At 36.3% G+C, this 15,684-nt stretch overlaps 1 protein-coding gene across 16 annotated transcripts in view; it reads left to right on the top strand.

Moving 5' to 3' along the window:
* Window positions 1–15,684, top strand: part of SERPINB11 (serpin family B member 11) — a 92,098-nt gene that overhangs the window by 30,394 nt on the left and 46,020 nt on the right. For 2 of the 16 annotated variants that reach the window (XR_012028396.1, XR_012028395.1), the window contains one exon: window positions 3,881–4,117. The exons of 13 other annotated variants lie outside the window; for them this stretch is intronic. The gene's annotated coding sequence lies outside the window, so the exon portion shown is untranslated. Of the gene's footprint in view, window positions 1–3,828; window positions 3,850–3,880; window positions 4,118–15,684 lie in introns of those variants that run through there. One more of the 16 variants, XR_012028404.1, reaches the window with a different exon arrangement.

The raw sequence follows: 15,684 nt of genomic DNA, 5'->3' as shown, positions 1-15,684 counted from the left end.
TATAGAATGAAAACTATAAAGCATTGATGAAAGAAATTAAAGAAGACATAGATAAATGGAAAGATGCCCTGTGTTCATGGGTAAGAAAATTAACATTGCTAAAATAACAATATTATTCAAATCTATGTACAGCTTCAATGCAATCTCTATTAAATTCTAATGACATTTTTATTTTTCACAAACAGTAAAACCCATCCTAAAATTCATATGTAGTCTCAAGGCATCCCCAGTAGCCAAAACAATCTGAAAAAGAAGGATAAATTTAGAAGTTGACATGTTCTGGTTTCAAAGCATACTATAAACTTGTAGTAGTGCAATGTGGCATAAAGACAGACTAATACACCTATGGGGTAGTGTAGAAAACCTGGAAAAAAACTTTTGAATATGTGGTCAAATGACTTTTGACAAGGGTGTCAAGACCATAATGGAGGACAGGACAGTCTTTTTAAATAAACGGTGCTAGTAAACTGGATATCCTTGTGGAAAAGAATCAAGTTGGGCCCTTACCTTACACCATATATAAACATTAAGTCAAAATGGTCAAAGGCCTAACTGTTAAGAGCTAAAACTATAAAGTTCTTAGGAAAACACATAGTAGAAAAACAAGACATTGGATTTAGCAATAATTTCTTTGACATACTACCCAAAATCTAGGCAGCAAAAGAGGAAATTGATAAATTGGACTTAATCAAAATTTAAAACTTTTTTACATCAAAGGGCACTGTCTAGAGAGTATAAAGCAATCCACATAATGGGAAAAACATTTGCAAGTCATATATCTGATAAGGGATTAATATCTCTATATATCAAGAACTCCTAGCACTCATTAACAAAAAACCAAAACCCAATAGTAAAATTGCAAAGGACTCGAATAGGAATTTTTCCAAGGAAGATACACAAATGTGCTCCCAGAAAACAACAAATGTGGCAGGAATGTGGAGAAAAATAGAACCCTTGTGCATTGCTAGTGAGAATGCAAATGGTGCAACTATTGTGGAAAACAATTTGAGGAACCACCATATTGATGATGGCTGCACAACAATCTGTAGAGTTTAAAGTGATTAAAATGGTAAATTTCATGCTGTGTTTAGCACACTTACACACACACAAGTCATGATTTCTGATTCAAGTTGTTCTCCCAACAGTGTTTGCCAATCTTTTTATCATCTTGGGTCAACTCCTCACATTTTCCTCAAAAAGTTCTTTAACTTTGTATCCTTTATAAATTCTCTATTCATCCCATAGCATTATAACTTTCAGTTGATGTCTTTTTCTCCTATTTCATTAAAGAAAAAAGAAAAGGATATTATTATAGAACTTCTTCAATTTCCTATCATCCTCTAAACTTCAGACCTTTTTTCTAATATAAATTTATTTTTTATTGGTGTTTAATTTGCCAACATATAGAATAACACCCAGTGCTAATCCCGTCAAGTGCCCGTCACCCAGTCACCCCCACCCCGTGCCCACCTCCCCTTCTACCACCCCTAGTTCATTTCTCAGAGTTAGGAGTCTCTCATGTTCTATCTCCCTCTCTGATATTTCCACTCATTTTTTTCTCCTTTCCCCTTTATTCCCTCTATTTTTTTATATTCCCCAAATGAATGATAAAAAAAAAAAAAAAAGAACTCATTGGCCAAAATGCTAAACATAGAGTTACCAAATGAGCTAGCAATTGCAATTCTGGTTATATACCCAAGAAAAAAAAGAAGACATATGTCCACACAAAAATTTGTGCATAAATGTTCATAGCAGCACTGTTCACAATAGCCCAAAAGTAGTAACAACCCAAATGCCCATAAACTAATGAATGGATAAACAAAATGTGGCATATCCATACAATGGGCTATTATTTATCCATTAAAAGGAATAAAATGCTGATACAACATAGATGAACCTTGAAGATATTATGCTAAGTGAAAGAAGCCAGACGCAAAAGTTCACACTTTCATTTATCTGAAATATGCAGAATAGGTAAATCTATAGAGATGAAAAGTAGATTAGTTGTTGCTAGTGGCTGAGAGGAGAGGAGATAGGGAAGTTACTGCATAATAGGTATGTGGTTTTTTTATTGGAATGATACAAATGTTCTATAATTAGATAGTGGGGATGATAGTACAACTCAGTGAATATACCCCAAACTGAATTGTACACTTTGATGGCAAATTATATTGTATGTATGTAATATGAACTGTATTCTATCTCAATAAAGCCATGAGAAAAAAAAATAAACTTCAGACCTTATGTGCCTCTCATCCTTCTTCCTCCTTCTTTTTTTTTTTTTTTTTTTTTTAAAGATTTTATTTATTTATTCATGAGAGACACAGAGAGAGAGAGGCAGAGACACAGGCAGAGGGAGAAGCAGGCTCCATGCAGGGAGCCCGACGTGGGACTCGATCCCGGGTCTCCAGGATCACACCCTGGGCCGAAGGCAGTGCTAAACCGCTGAGCCACCCGGGCTGCTCCTTCTTCCTCCTTCTTGTCCTCTTATTCCCATCTTCCATTTTCTCAAGAACTTCTTTCATTAATAACACACCTTTTCTAAATGAGCCTCTATCTCTAGTGGAGCCCCCCTCCTCCGGTGTAAATATATTGAAACTCTTTCATTCTTAAGCAAGCAAACAAACCACTTTCTTCTAGCCACTCCGTGCACTAAACTTCTTTTGTCATTTAACGTTTTGAGAGTCTAGACTCCAAATTTTCCTTCTTTACCCACTGCAAATCTAGTATCTTTTCATCTATTTCAACAGCATAATTTTTGCTTAAGTTCATTATAGACTTTCTGATTTCCTAATCCAGTAGACAATCCCAGGGTTTATATATGTGGAAAGGATTTTTCTTGTGTGATCTGCAGACCCTGGAAGTTCCCCAGTCCCCGACATCAGAACCAGTTTCATAAAAACACCAAGACATCATTTGCCTTTTTCACTGTGTTGAGATTCACATAGATAGTGCAAAAGCAATGATTTCTAAAACTGCTGGCACTTTAGTGTGAATCAAAAGGTTATAGCCCCAAACCATACTAGTATATGGACTCCCCTTAAAAATACGCAAATACACACAAATGCTGTTTTTGACTTAGTGGTATTTTTAATCATTAAAGTATTTAATTGAAGACTTTATTGAATCTACCTTTGAGTACACATCACTTAAAATTAGGTGAGGTGACATGGGATGTATGCATAATGTAACTTTTAATTTTTTTAAGTATGGGGTTATTTTTAACAACAGATTTAATTAAAAAGTGTTCTCCTTCCGTATTTCCAGAGACAATAGTTACTGTGTGTGCTTTATAGAAATTTCACCTTAGTCCTCATTGTTTATCAATTTCATTGAGCTATAATTTACATAAAATAAATCCACACATTATAAAGTATAGTGCAGTGACTTTTGACAAATGTGTAAGCACCTGTGTAAGCACCACCCAATCAAGTTGTAGAGCATTCATCTCAACCAGAAATTTTCCTAGGACTGTTTTACTGTCCATTTCTTCTCCAGTTCCAGCCCTAGGAAACCACTAAGCTTTCTGTTCATTTTGCCTGTTTTAGGACATCATGTAAGTGGAATTATATAATATGCCCTCTTTCTCTCCCACTTCTTTTGCCTAGCATAGTATGTGGGAGGTTCATCCATGCTGCTACAGGAATCAGTACTTTATTCCTTTTTTCCACTGAGAACTCTTCCATTGTATTACCATTCACTACAGATCTGATAAAAATTTGAGATATTCCCAGTTTTTTTGGCTGTTATGAATAAGGTTTCTAGAACATCTGCGTACTAGTCCTTTTGTGACATATGTATTCAGTTCTCTTGGGTAAATTCCAAAGTATGCAATTACTGGATCATATGGTGAGTAACCAATGCCTGTCTCTTTGTACAGATGAGGAAAGCTTTCTCTAGAAGTGAAATTGCTCAACCTTGAGAGATTTAAAGCTTTCTGAAATGATTATCACCAACATGGCAGTGTTGAGAGACCCCAGACTTGACCACCTCCCACAGAGATTAACAATTAGACAGCTCTCCTTGAACAAAAGCTCACCATAAAAAGAAAGATGATAATCACGTGGTGTGATTGGAGGTCTTAGCCAATGCTGTAGTGGGAGTCATTTTGCAATATGTAAGTGTACCTATTTGTCCACTGCCCACTAAAACACCTTGTTCTAATATGTGTAAAATGATACCCTCTTGTTCTTTTAATTTTCTTTTGTTTATTGGTGAGCTTGCTCATATTTTTCATATGCTAAGTCTGTGAGCTTATTTCTTTGCCTTAAAATGCGGATTGAACTATATCAGAAGCTCTTATGGTTGCAAAACTATATGAACGTATGTACAGGTATTTTTTTCTAAGGTGAGTTTTCATCGAATATTAATAGGTTGGCGATGTTAACATTTTCTTAATTTCTTTCACATCAGAATGTGATATTTAGAATATTGATGTTTTGCAACATTGACAGGTAGCCACGTCCTTAAAAAATTCTTTAGGCTGCATTTAGAGAAGAAACAAGATATCATCCAATTTTGGTATTCATGACAATTATGTTCTTTAGTCATCATGAAACACTGAATTAGTGAATATTGAACCATTCATTGCTCCTACGGGAATTATAGGGCTAGATTCCTGTTAGTCCCTGGTCAAGTATTTATGTTAACAAATCAGTACACCTTATTTTAGGTATTTTTCTGCTTATATATACTCTCATTCAATGTATGTTGTTAAGTCCTTAACATTGATATGGGCAACTGCACTGTAAAACCTGTACAAACTTATCTAACACATATTTTCTGTGATCTTGGCTTGCATGTCCTTCAGTGAGATGGAATTCAAGGAATCAATTGTGTCATTATATGCATAGATTTTCCAGTCCTGCAGTAAATTAATGTGGCATACAAATGCTGAATGAGGCATAATTTAAAAAATTATATCTCTCCTTCTAAGAGATAAGCTAAGAAATCTGCGGAGAGAAGTGAATATCTTCTGTTTTCTTTTTTTTAAATCATAAGTAATAAATGTGTTTTATTTTATTTTTTAAAGATTTTATTTATTTATTCATGAGAGACAGAGAGAGAGAGAGAGAGAGAGAAAGAGAGAGGTAGAGGGAGAAGCAGGCTTCATGCAGGGAGCCTGACATGGGACTTGATCCTGGGTCTCCAGGATGAAGCCCTGGGCTGAAGGCAGCACTAAACCACTGAGCCACCTGGGCTGCCCAATAAGTGTGTTATTTTTTTTTTATTATTATTTTTTTAATAAGTGTGTTTTAAATTTAAAGTATACTTTGGTTTCCACAGCTCTTTGTTAGTATAGAGAAATATGATTAACTTTTATATGTTGATACTGTGTCCTGCAACCTTGCCAAGGTCACTTATTAATTCTAGAAGTTTTCTGGAGATTTCTTGGGATTTTCTATATAGATAGTCATGTCATCTGAAAATAGGGGGAGTTTTCTTTCTTTCCAATATATCTTTCATTCTTTTTTCTTACCTTATGAAAGTGGCTAGAATATCTAGGATTGTGTTGAATAAGAGTGGCAAGAGGGACAACTTTGTTTTTGTTCCTAATATAAGAGGAAATGTTTCAGTCTTTCACTATTAAATTTAATGTTATTTGTAGGTTTTTGGTAGATGTACTTTATCAAGTTCAGGCCATCTGCCTCTATTTCAATTTTGCTGAGGTTTTATCATGAGTGGGTGCTTGATTTAGTTAAATGTTTTCTAGATCATTTGCTTTAATCATAGGGTTTTTCTTCTTTAGACTGCTGATACGGTGGAGATTTTTGAATGATGGACCAGTCTTTCGTACTTGGAATAAATTCCACTTGGTAAAATTATATAATCCTTTTTGTATGTTATTGGATTTGAGTTGCTAATATTTTGTTGAGGATTTTTACGTTTATGTCCAGGAGAGTTCTTGGTTTGTAGTTTTCTTTAGTTTTTGTTGTTGTTGTTGTTGTATCAAGGTAATCTTGGCCTAATGCTATGAATTGGAAAGTGTTTTTTCTCTCCTAAATTATTTTTATTTTCTATTTTTTGTCAGTTTTTTTAAATGTTTGTTGAAATATTTGTCATGAAACCATTTGTATCTGGAGATTTAATGGTAATAAAATGATTCAGATCTGTCTTACTTTAGTTTATTAGCTTATGGTTATTGTAGAATTGGGTCATTTTTTCTTTTTTAAAGATTTATTTATTTATTTATTAGAGAGAGAGAGAGAGAGAGAGAGGCAGAGACATAGGCAGAGGGAGAAGTAGCCTCCCTGTAGGGAGCCTGATGCAAGACTCCATCCCGGATCCTGGGATAACACGCTGAGCTGAAGGCAGATGCTCAACCACTGAGCCACTCAGGTGTCCCTGGGTCATTTTTTCTAAATTGTCAGAATTATCAGTATAAAGTTGTTTGTAGTTTTCCCTTATTATGTCTTAATGGCTACAGGATCTGGTAAGATATCCCTTGCTTTATTATTGATAATATTAGTCTTTTTCTCCCCCATTTCAAAATTTCATTGTTTTGAATTTCAGATAGTGTTATAACTTGTTTTTTTGTTATAACTTGTTTAATCATCAATATGATTTATTTATTTAAAGATTTATTTATTTATTTTACTGAGAGAGGGAGAGAGAGTTAATACTTGGGGGGGGGGGGTAGTGGAGGAGCGAAAGAGAGTCTTAAGTAGATTCCCCTCTAAGCAAGGAGCCAGAGACTCATGATCTCATGACCCCATGAATGTGAGATTAGGACTTGAGCTGAAACAAAGAGTTGTATACTTAACTGACGGCACCACTTAGGTGCCCTTCAGTCATCAATATGATTCATAAAACTAATGAGGAGAAGGCTACTTAATGTATAAACCCATATTTCTGTTGTGTCCATTGATATTTCTTCAGGATGAGGCAAGATTCCTTCTTTTATCATTTTCTCTTTGAAGAACACTTTTTAAGGAAGGAATTTTTTTTTTTTTTTACCCTTTAAGAAGAGTAGGTCTGCTAGTGAAAAATTCCTTACTTTTCCTGCATCTGAAAATGTCTTCATTTCTTCCTTATTCCTATAGTTTTGTGGGATGTGGAGCTGGTAATTGGTAGTTCTTTTAGCAATTGAAAAAGTGTGACACTTCCCTTTGGTCTCCATGGTTTCAGATAAGAAATCTGCTGTCACTCAAATAAGTGTTTTTCCTACAGGTAACATGCCATTTTCTTTTTCTTGCTGATTTCAAGGTTTTTTTTTCCTTTCTCTTTACTTTTCAGAATTAAATTTTTATGTGTCTTCACATGTATTTCTTTGTGTTTATCTTATTTGGGGGTTCATTCAGTTTTTTTTATTTTGGAGGTTTATGCCTTTTGCTAAATATGGCATTTTAGCCACTATTGTTTAGAACATTCTTTCAGTTCCACTCTTTTCTCTCTGAGATGCTGATGATACAAATATTGGATCTTATGTTATTGTCTTGAATGTTCCTGAAATCTGTTAATTTTTTTGGTCTGTTTTTTCTTGGTAAATTGTATAAGTTCTATAAATCTGTTAAAATTGAGTAAATTTGGGACATCTTGGTGGCTCAGCAGTTTAGTATCTGCCTTCAGCCCAGGGCATGATCCTGGAGTCCTGGAATCGAGTCCCACATTGGGCTCCCTGCATGGAGCTTGCTTCTCCCTCTGCCTGTGTCTCTGCCTCTCTCTCTTTGTGTCTCTCATGAATAAATAAATAAAATCTTTAATAAAAAATAAATAAAATAGGGTAAATTCTATTAGATTGTTGCTAGGTTTACTGATCCTATCTTGTCTTCTCTACTCTAATATTGAACCCATTCAGAACGTTTTGTAGTTTTGTTATTGCATGTGTTATAATTTCTTTTTAGTTCTCTTTTATAATAATTGCCATTTCTTGAAATTTTCTAATTTTTCATTTGTTGCAACAGAATTTGTAATTGTTGGCTGAAACAATTTGTCTGATGTTTGGTTTAAAATTATGTCAGATAATCCCAATATTGGATCTATCTGCTATTGATAACACTGCTAGGTGTTATTTGGTTACCTCTTCTCATTTACTTTTAATTTTTCTAGTCCTTGATTTGATAGGTGATTTTTAAAATTTAACAAAATTTAAAAAATCAGTTTCAGAGGTAGAATTTAGTGATTCACCAGTTGCATACAACACCCAGTGCTCATCACATCACATGCCCTCCTTAATGCCCATCACCCAGTTACCCCATCACCAACCTCTCCTCCAGAAATCCTCAGTTTGTTTCCTAGAGTTCAGCATCTCTTATGGTTTGCCTCCCTCTCAATTTTCATCTTATTTGATTTTTCCTTCTCTTCCCCATGTTCATCTGTTTTGTTTCTTAAATTCCACGTATGAGTGCAATCAAATGGTATTTGCCTTTCTCTGACTGACTTATTTCACTCAGCATAATACCCTCTAATTCCATCCATGTTACTACAAATGGTAAGATTTCATTCTTTTTGATAGCTAAGTAATAGTCCACTATATATATATATATATATATATATATATATATATATATATACCACTCCTTCTTTATCCATTCATCTGTTGAGTGACATCTGGACTTTTTTCATAGTTTGGCTGTTGAGGACATTGCTGCTATAAAGATTGGAGCTCATGTACCATTTTGAATCACTATGTTTATATCCTTTGAATAAATGTCTAGTAGTGCAATTGCTGAGTTAAAGGATACTTCTGTTTTTAACTTTTTAAATAACCTCCATACTGTTTTCCAGAGTGGCTGTACCTGCTTGTATTCCCATCAACAGTGTAAGAGGGTTACCCTTTCTCTGCATCCTTGCCAAGGTCTGTTGTTACCTGAGTTATTAATTTTTGCCATTCTGACTGGTGTGAGGTGGCATCTCATTGGTTTTGATTTGTATTTCCCTGATGCTAAGTGATGTTGAATGTCTTCATGTTTCTGTTGGCCATTTGTATGTCTTCTTTGAAGAAATGTCTGTTCATGTCTTGTGCCCATTTCTTGACTAGATTTTTCATTTTTAGGGTGTTGAATTTGAGAAGTTCCTTTTAGATTTTGGATATTAGCTCTTTATTGGATAAGACATTTGCAAATATCTTATCCCATTCCATAGATTGCCTTTTAGTCTTTTTGAGTGTTTCCTTTGTTGTGCAAAAGCTTTTTGTCCTGAACTATTGGGATTTCATCAAGGGATTGATTTTTAAATCATATCCTGGGTCTTTTGGCTATTGTTAGAGCTTGGGTCCTCTTTAAATCTTTTATTTTAATAGGCAATGATCCTGTTTAGATTCGGCATACAAGTCCTGGCCAAGTTCTGTGGACTGTGATTCTGATGAAAATTTTATTTTCAGAGCTTTTGCTGTGCTGTTTTGGTCCCGTTGATACCTATTACAGCTGAGTGTCCCATTGGTAATGGCTGGTACCACTTGAAAATGTGAAAGGAGATTCCTAGGCAGGATCACCTAGGGCCTCTAGATGAGAGAAAGGAATTTCTGAAGAGTTTCCAGCTCACAGGGATGAAGAACACTTCCTAGGACTGTCTGTCTGTTTTGGTAGGATCCTCCTTGCTGGTGCTGTCTGGCTATCTGGTGTCTCTTGAAAAGGGAGGCAAGTGTCAGGTCCCATGAGCAAAAGAGCATTTTCCTTGGCTGATTATTGTTTGCAAAACATCCAGTATGTCCCCATACCAGTGACTTAGCTATTGTCAGAAGGACTCCTATTTAATCAGAATGAGGAATGAGCATGCATGAGCTACATTTTATTATCTGGTTGGGGGTCAAGACTTGCTGTATTTGTTTCCCTTTTTCTTTTGTGTAAAAGGATATAAGATGATTTGCTGCTGTATTTTCCCCTAGTCTTCGAGTCACAAACTGGCTTGCTTTTTCTTAGGAACTTTCAGGGCAGGAGGTAATTATTTTTGGAGTATGCTAATATATTTCAATGAGAAAGGCAGTAGGAGATACCCCAGAATTCCATATAGGGTTTATTTGGGTGGACAGAGGCAGCAGTTAAAAGAAAGGAAGATTCAGATGTCAACAAGATAGAGAGATCTAATTGGTCAAGGTAGAGACCAACTACCAACTGGTTGTATTCCTAGTCAGGCCCCAAACAAGTATATCAATTATAAGCTTCCTTTTTTAAATCTTCTATAAGATTAGTGGTTTGTCCTAAATGAACTTTGGGGTCTCTTTCACCTTTCATGTGGATAAGCTGAAATGCATCCATTTAAATGTCGTTAAGGGAGGATGATAGGCCAGGTATCTTCCACACACCACAAATATCTCCCAGCAGTTGACACTAGGTTTGGGGAAGACAGGGCTTAGAGATCAGATCTGGTATAACTGCTTGTACCACAAACATATTATGATCATTTGTTCACTAATTATTTATTTGTTCATTTGGTTTGTAATCACTAATTAATCCAGTATGTTTTGTATGTTTACTCTGGGCCAGTTTTCTCATAGCTTCCGTAAAAGTAAAATGAGACCATTTCTACCTTGTGTTGCTCAGCCACTCATTTGGCACCTGCCAATAAACACACATTCAGTAATATGAATGAGTAATTTGAGAGGCCAAGATGTAGAATGTGATTAGACTCAATATGCAAGATAGTAACATGGATTCTCCATGAAGCTGCCTGGAAAATCTGGGACCATTGTTTAAACACAATAGATCTCAAAGCCTTAGGACTCTCTGCCCAACACCCCTGGTCCTCCTGTGTGAGCAAGCTCCAATGATTCTGCAGGCTTTTGTTCTTTAATACATTGAGCAAACGTGAACTACAAGGGCTGTCATCTTGTTTCTATTCATTGTGCTGTGTAATTGGAAGAAGCAATTCTAGTTTGCCTCTTCCTTGTGAAGCAACCAGTTAGGCAACAGAGTAGTCTGACATTTGCTCCTGGGATGGTTACAGAATCTCAGGATTCAGCACTTACAGACTCTCTTGCCTGGTTAATAGCACAGTATCTCACTTCCTGGAGGCTGGGGCTGGTACCATCACCTGGGACAAGCAGGTAATCAGATAGCCCTTAGCTCCAATCATAAACTCTTGGAATTAAAAGGACCATACAAGCAAAATCAGCAGCAAGTATAAATTAAATTACAAAATATACTTAAAGGGTGAAAAATAAGCTTTTAACACAAGAGGCAGCAGCATAGGGTCTTCAGGAGGTCTGATGAGCTGTGACCAGCTTAGCCCTCCAAGATACAGGGAGAGACCTGGGACAGAGAAAGGGCTACAGAAGGTTCTCCTCTCTTTTCTTTCTTCCTCCCTCGTTTCCCTTTCCCTTCCTTCCTCTTCACATAAGACTATTGTGTACACGAGCCTCAGGTAATAGCAGCACATTATATTCACCATTTTCTGCTCTCGTCATTACTCAGTATGCTGGTTGAAAATCTAAAAATAACAACACAACTATACAGTAACTCCCAACTGTCAATGTATTCCCTTTTTAAGGCTTTCTTTGCAAAGCTGAACTTTGCTTCCCAGTCCCACTAATAAGAGCACCATGGAATGCAATCTCCAAGGAACATGGAAATGGAGAGAGTGATGCCAGGCCAGGGTGGAGGGCTTGTGATTTTTTGAGAGATTGAGAAAGTCAGAAAGCAGACCAGCATGTATGTTCTTAAACTCAGGGCCCGCGGCTGTCAGAGGAGGGGTTTAATGGAGTTCACAGATACACTAAATATTCCTAGTTTTGGCACATGGATGTTCCATTTCACTTCAGACCCAATCAACCGCTACTCCAGCCAAGGCCTAGTCAGAGAGGCAGCTAAATGGGGGCCACAGTTCCAAGACAGAAGCTGCAGAGTCTGTAGATGCATGAGAGAGATTTCCTGGGATAAAGGGCAATTAGCAGCAGACAGTAAGCAGCTGTGGAAGAAAGCACTCATCTTTATAATTGGTGAAGATACTACACTGAAAAATCTGAGTTACTGATGGAAACTCAGAATTTCCTGTAATTAATAAGTAACAGGGCTTCTCTGTTACTATTTTTTCTACTTATTTATTTTTGTAATAAGAACATCAGAACCTTCTGAAACGAGGGTGGAGGAACATTTGCAAAACTTGGATGTCTCAATAGAATCAGTCCAGTCCAGTCCAGCCCAGCTCAGCAGTTCCCATATAGTCACCGCAGGACAGATCCCTGATGTCGGTTGCTTTGTGGTATTCTCTACTCATTGTGGCACGCTGGAACAGTGCCTGGCTCATAGCAGGTCCTCCATAAATATTGATTGAATATCCAAGGAAGATTTTTGACAAATTCCTAGTGAGGAAGACTTAGAAATGAAGTCTGGAGCCACCATTTGTCATTCCTCCTTTGTCACGCATAATCATGTTTGCCACCTTAACATATCCCGCAAAATGAGATCAGCTAATCATGGCCAAATTGAAGGATTTTCTAGTAAAAGCTGAGCTGGCTTATTCTCAGAACAGGCACAGCATTGCTATTGTAAAAAATTAGTAGACTTTTTAATAGAGCAAATTTAGCTTTACAGAAAAATGGGGCAGAAAGTACAGACGGTTCACTCTGTACTGGCCACAGTATTCTCTGTTGTTCACTTGGACTAGTGTGGCACATTTGTTATAGTTGATGAATGGATCTTGATACATTATTATTGACTGAAGTCCACAGTTTACCTTAGAGTTCACTGTTACACAGTTCTGTTGACTTTGTCAACCAAGATGTGATCATGTCACATATCCACCATTATAAGTATCACACGGAAAATTTTCACTGCCCTACAAGTTCTCCACATATTTATCCCTCTCTCCCGGACCCCTGGAAACCACGTATCTTTCTGGTTTCTATAGTTTTGCCTTTTCCAAAATGTCAAATACTTGGGATCGAACAGAATTTAGCCTTTTCAGATTGGATTTTTTTCACTTAATCATATGCATTTAAGATTCTTCCATGTTTTCTCATGGCTTGATAGCTCATTTCTCTTTAGTGCTAAATGATATTCCATTGTATGAATTAAAGGACATCTTTGTTGCGTCAGTTTTTGACAAGTAAGAATAAAGCTTCTATAAATGTGTGTAGGTGTTTAGCGGACATAAGTTTTCAATTCATTTGGGTAATAATACCTGAGAGTATGATTACTGCATCACATGGTATATATAACTCTGTTTAACTTTGTTTTTTTTTTTTAGATTTTATTTATTTATTCATGAGAGACTCACACACAGAGAGACAGAGACACAGGCAGAGGGAGAAGCAGGCTTCATGCAGGAAGCCCAATGTGGGACTTGATCTCGGGACACAGGGATCACACCCTGAGCTGAAGGCAGATGTTCAGCCATGGAGCCACCGAAGGACTCCTCTGTTTAACTTTGTTAGGAAATTACTGCCAAACTGTTGTCCCGAATGGCAGTGCCATTTTGCATCTCCAACAAATGAGAGTTTTTGTTGCACCATATCTTCACCAGCCTTTAGTATTTGTCAGTGCTTTTGATTTTAGCCATTCTGATAGATATGAAGTGGTGTCTCATTGTTGTCTGAATTTGCAATTCCCTAATGGCAAATAATGTTGAGTACCTTTGCATATGCTTATTTGTCATCTATATACCTTCTTTGGTGAGAAATGCTCAGATCTTTTGTCCCCTTTTCAATTATGTTATTTATTTTTCCTATAGTTGAGTTTTAAAGAGTTCTTTGTGTATTTTGAGTACAAGTTCTTTATCAGATCTGTGTTTTTTTTTTAAAAGATTTTTTTATTTATTCCAGAGAGAGAGAGAGAGAGACAGACAGACAGACAGAGAGACAGAGACACAGGCAGAGGGAGAAGCTCCATGCAGGGAGCCCGACGTGGGACTCGATCCCGGGTCTTCAGGATCATGCCCTGGGCTGAAGGCAGGCGCCAAACTGCTGAGCCACCCAGGGATCCCCCAGATCTGTGTTTTGTAAATAGTTTTTCCTAGTCTGTAGGATTGTCTTCTCATTTTCTTAACAGCATCTTTTGCAGTGCAGAAGTTTTAAATTTTAATGAAGCCAACTTATGAGATTTCTTGCTGGGATAATGCTTTTAGTGTTATATCTATAAACTCATTGCTAAACCCAGGGTCATCTAGATTTTTTCCTGTATTACCTTCTAGAAGTTTTATAGTTTTGATTTTACATTTAGGTCTGTGATGAGTTTGAGTTAAGTTTTATGACAGGTGTAAAGTTAGTGTCTAAATTCATTAAAAACGATTGACCAGTTATTCTGGCATCATTTGTGGAAGAGATTATTCTTTCTCTGTTCAGTTACTTTTGCTACCATGTCAAGTTCAGTTGCCTTTATTTGTATGGGTCCATTTCTGGCTCTGTTATGCTTCATTGATATATTTGTATATTCTTTAACTAATAGCACATTGTTTTATTGATTGTAGCTTTATAGTAAGTTTCGAAGTCAGGTAATATCATTTCCCTCCCAAAGAAGACTTTGTTTTTCTTTTTCAGTGTTGTGTTGGGAATATGTAAGAACTAGTAGGTAAATAAGGGTTGGAGAATCAAATGCACAGCATAGTGATTATAGTTAACAATACTGTATTATAAACTTCAAAGCTCTTGGGAGACTAGATCTTAATTGTTCCCACTACAAATAAGGTGATAATTATATGGCATGGTCAAAGTGTTAGTTTAGCTAAAGCTACAGTGGTAATCATAATGCAATATATAACTATATCAAATCAACATGTTGCACACCTTAAACTTATACAGTGTTATGTGTCAATTATATTTCAAATAAAAAAAAGAAAGAATAAGCTTCCCATAGCTTTATTCTTATACTGAAAAAAGTATTGTATTGGTTATTCTGGATCCTTTGCCTTCCCACATAAACTTTAGAAACAGTTTGCAGATGTCCACCAAGTAACTGCTGGGGATTTTTGATTAGGAATGTCTTGAATTTATAGATGAAGGTGGGAAGAGCTGACATCTTAACAATATTGAGTCTTCTTATCTATGAACATGGACTGTCTCTCCATTTATTTAGATCTTTGATTTCTTTCATCAGAACTTTTTAATTTTCCTCATAAAGGTCATACAATATTTTGTTAGATTTGCATCTGAGTTTTTCATTTTGGGGTGTGTTAATGTAAGTGGTGCTTTGTTTTGTTTTGTTTTGTTTTTTGTGCTTTGTTTTTAATTCCAATTGTTCACTGCTAGTATATAATAAAGAATTGACTTTTCCACGTTCACAAAACAGAATTTTTGACACATTCTAATGTTTAAAGCAAGTCAGAGAGGGAGAGACTACAGAAGGTATGGATATTGATAATTTCATTGAGGACCAATAATGTAAGAGATCACCACATTGGAGAAGTCATTCATACACATGAACTGTTAGAGAACCACCAGAGCCTTCTTCTGTTCATGCCCTAACTTTTATGGTATTAGTGAGGTCCTACAAGTCAATTTCTAGTGTGGGCAGAGGGAGGCTTTGTGGGATGAGACCCAAAAAGACTAGTGCCAGTGCTGAAAACTTCTCCATGCAGAACTAGGATTTGCAGTGTATTTCCCAGGTGCTTTTTGATGTGTCAGGACCACTAGGGTTTGGTGACTTTCTCCCAGTAAATTATGTCTGGAAGAGTATTATTTTAAAAATTAATTCTAAGCCTAACACCCTTTGGGGATATTTTAAACTAATCATTTTGAAGAGGAAAAATAAATAGGAGACCACTATACTCTATTGTAAGATGTATTATATAGATAATCAAGATTGCGTGGTC

Source organism: Canis lupus, chromosome 1 (assembly GCF_048164855.1).
Source record: "Canis lupus baileyi chromosome 1, mCanLup2.hap1, whole genome shotgun sequence".
In the NCBI taxonomy this organism is placed as follows: Eukaryota; Metazoa; Chordata; class Mammalia; order Carnivora; family Canidae; genus Canis; species Canis lupus.
Note: the sequence above shows the minus strand (reverse complement) of the source record. Positions and strands in the feature narration are given on the sequence as shown.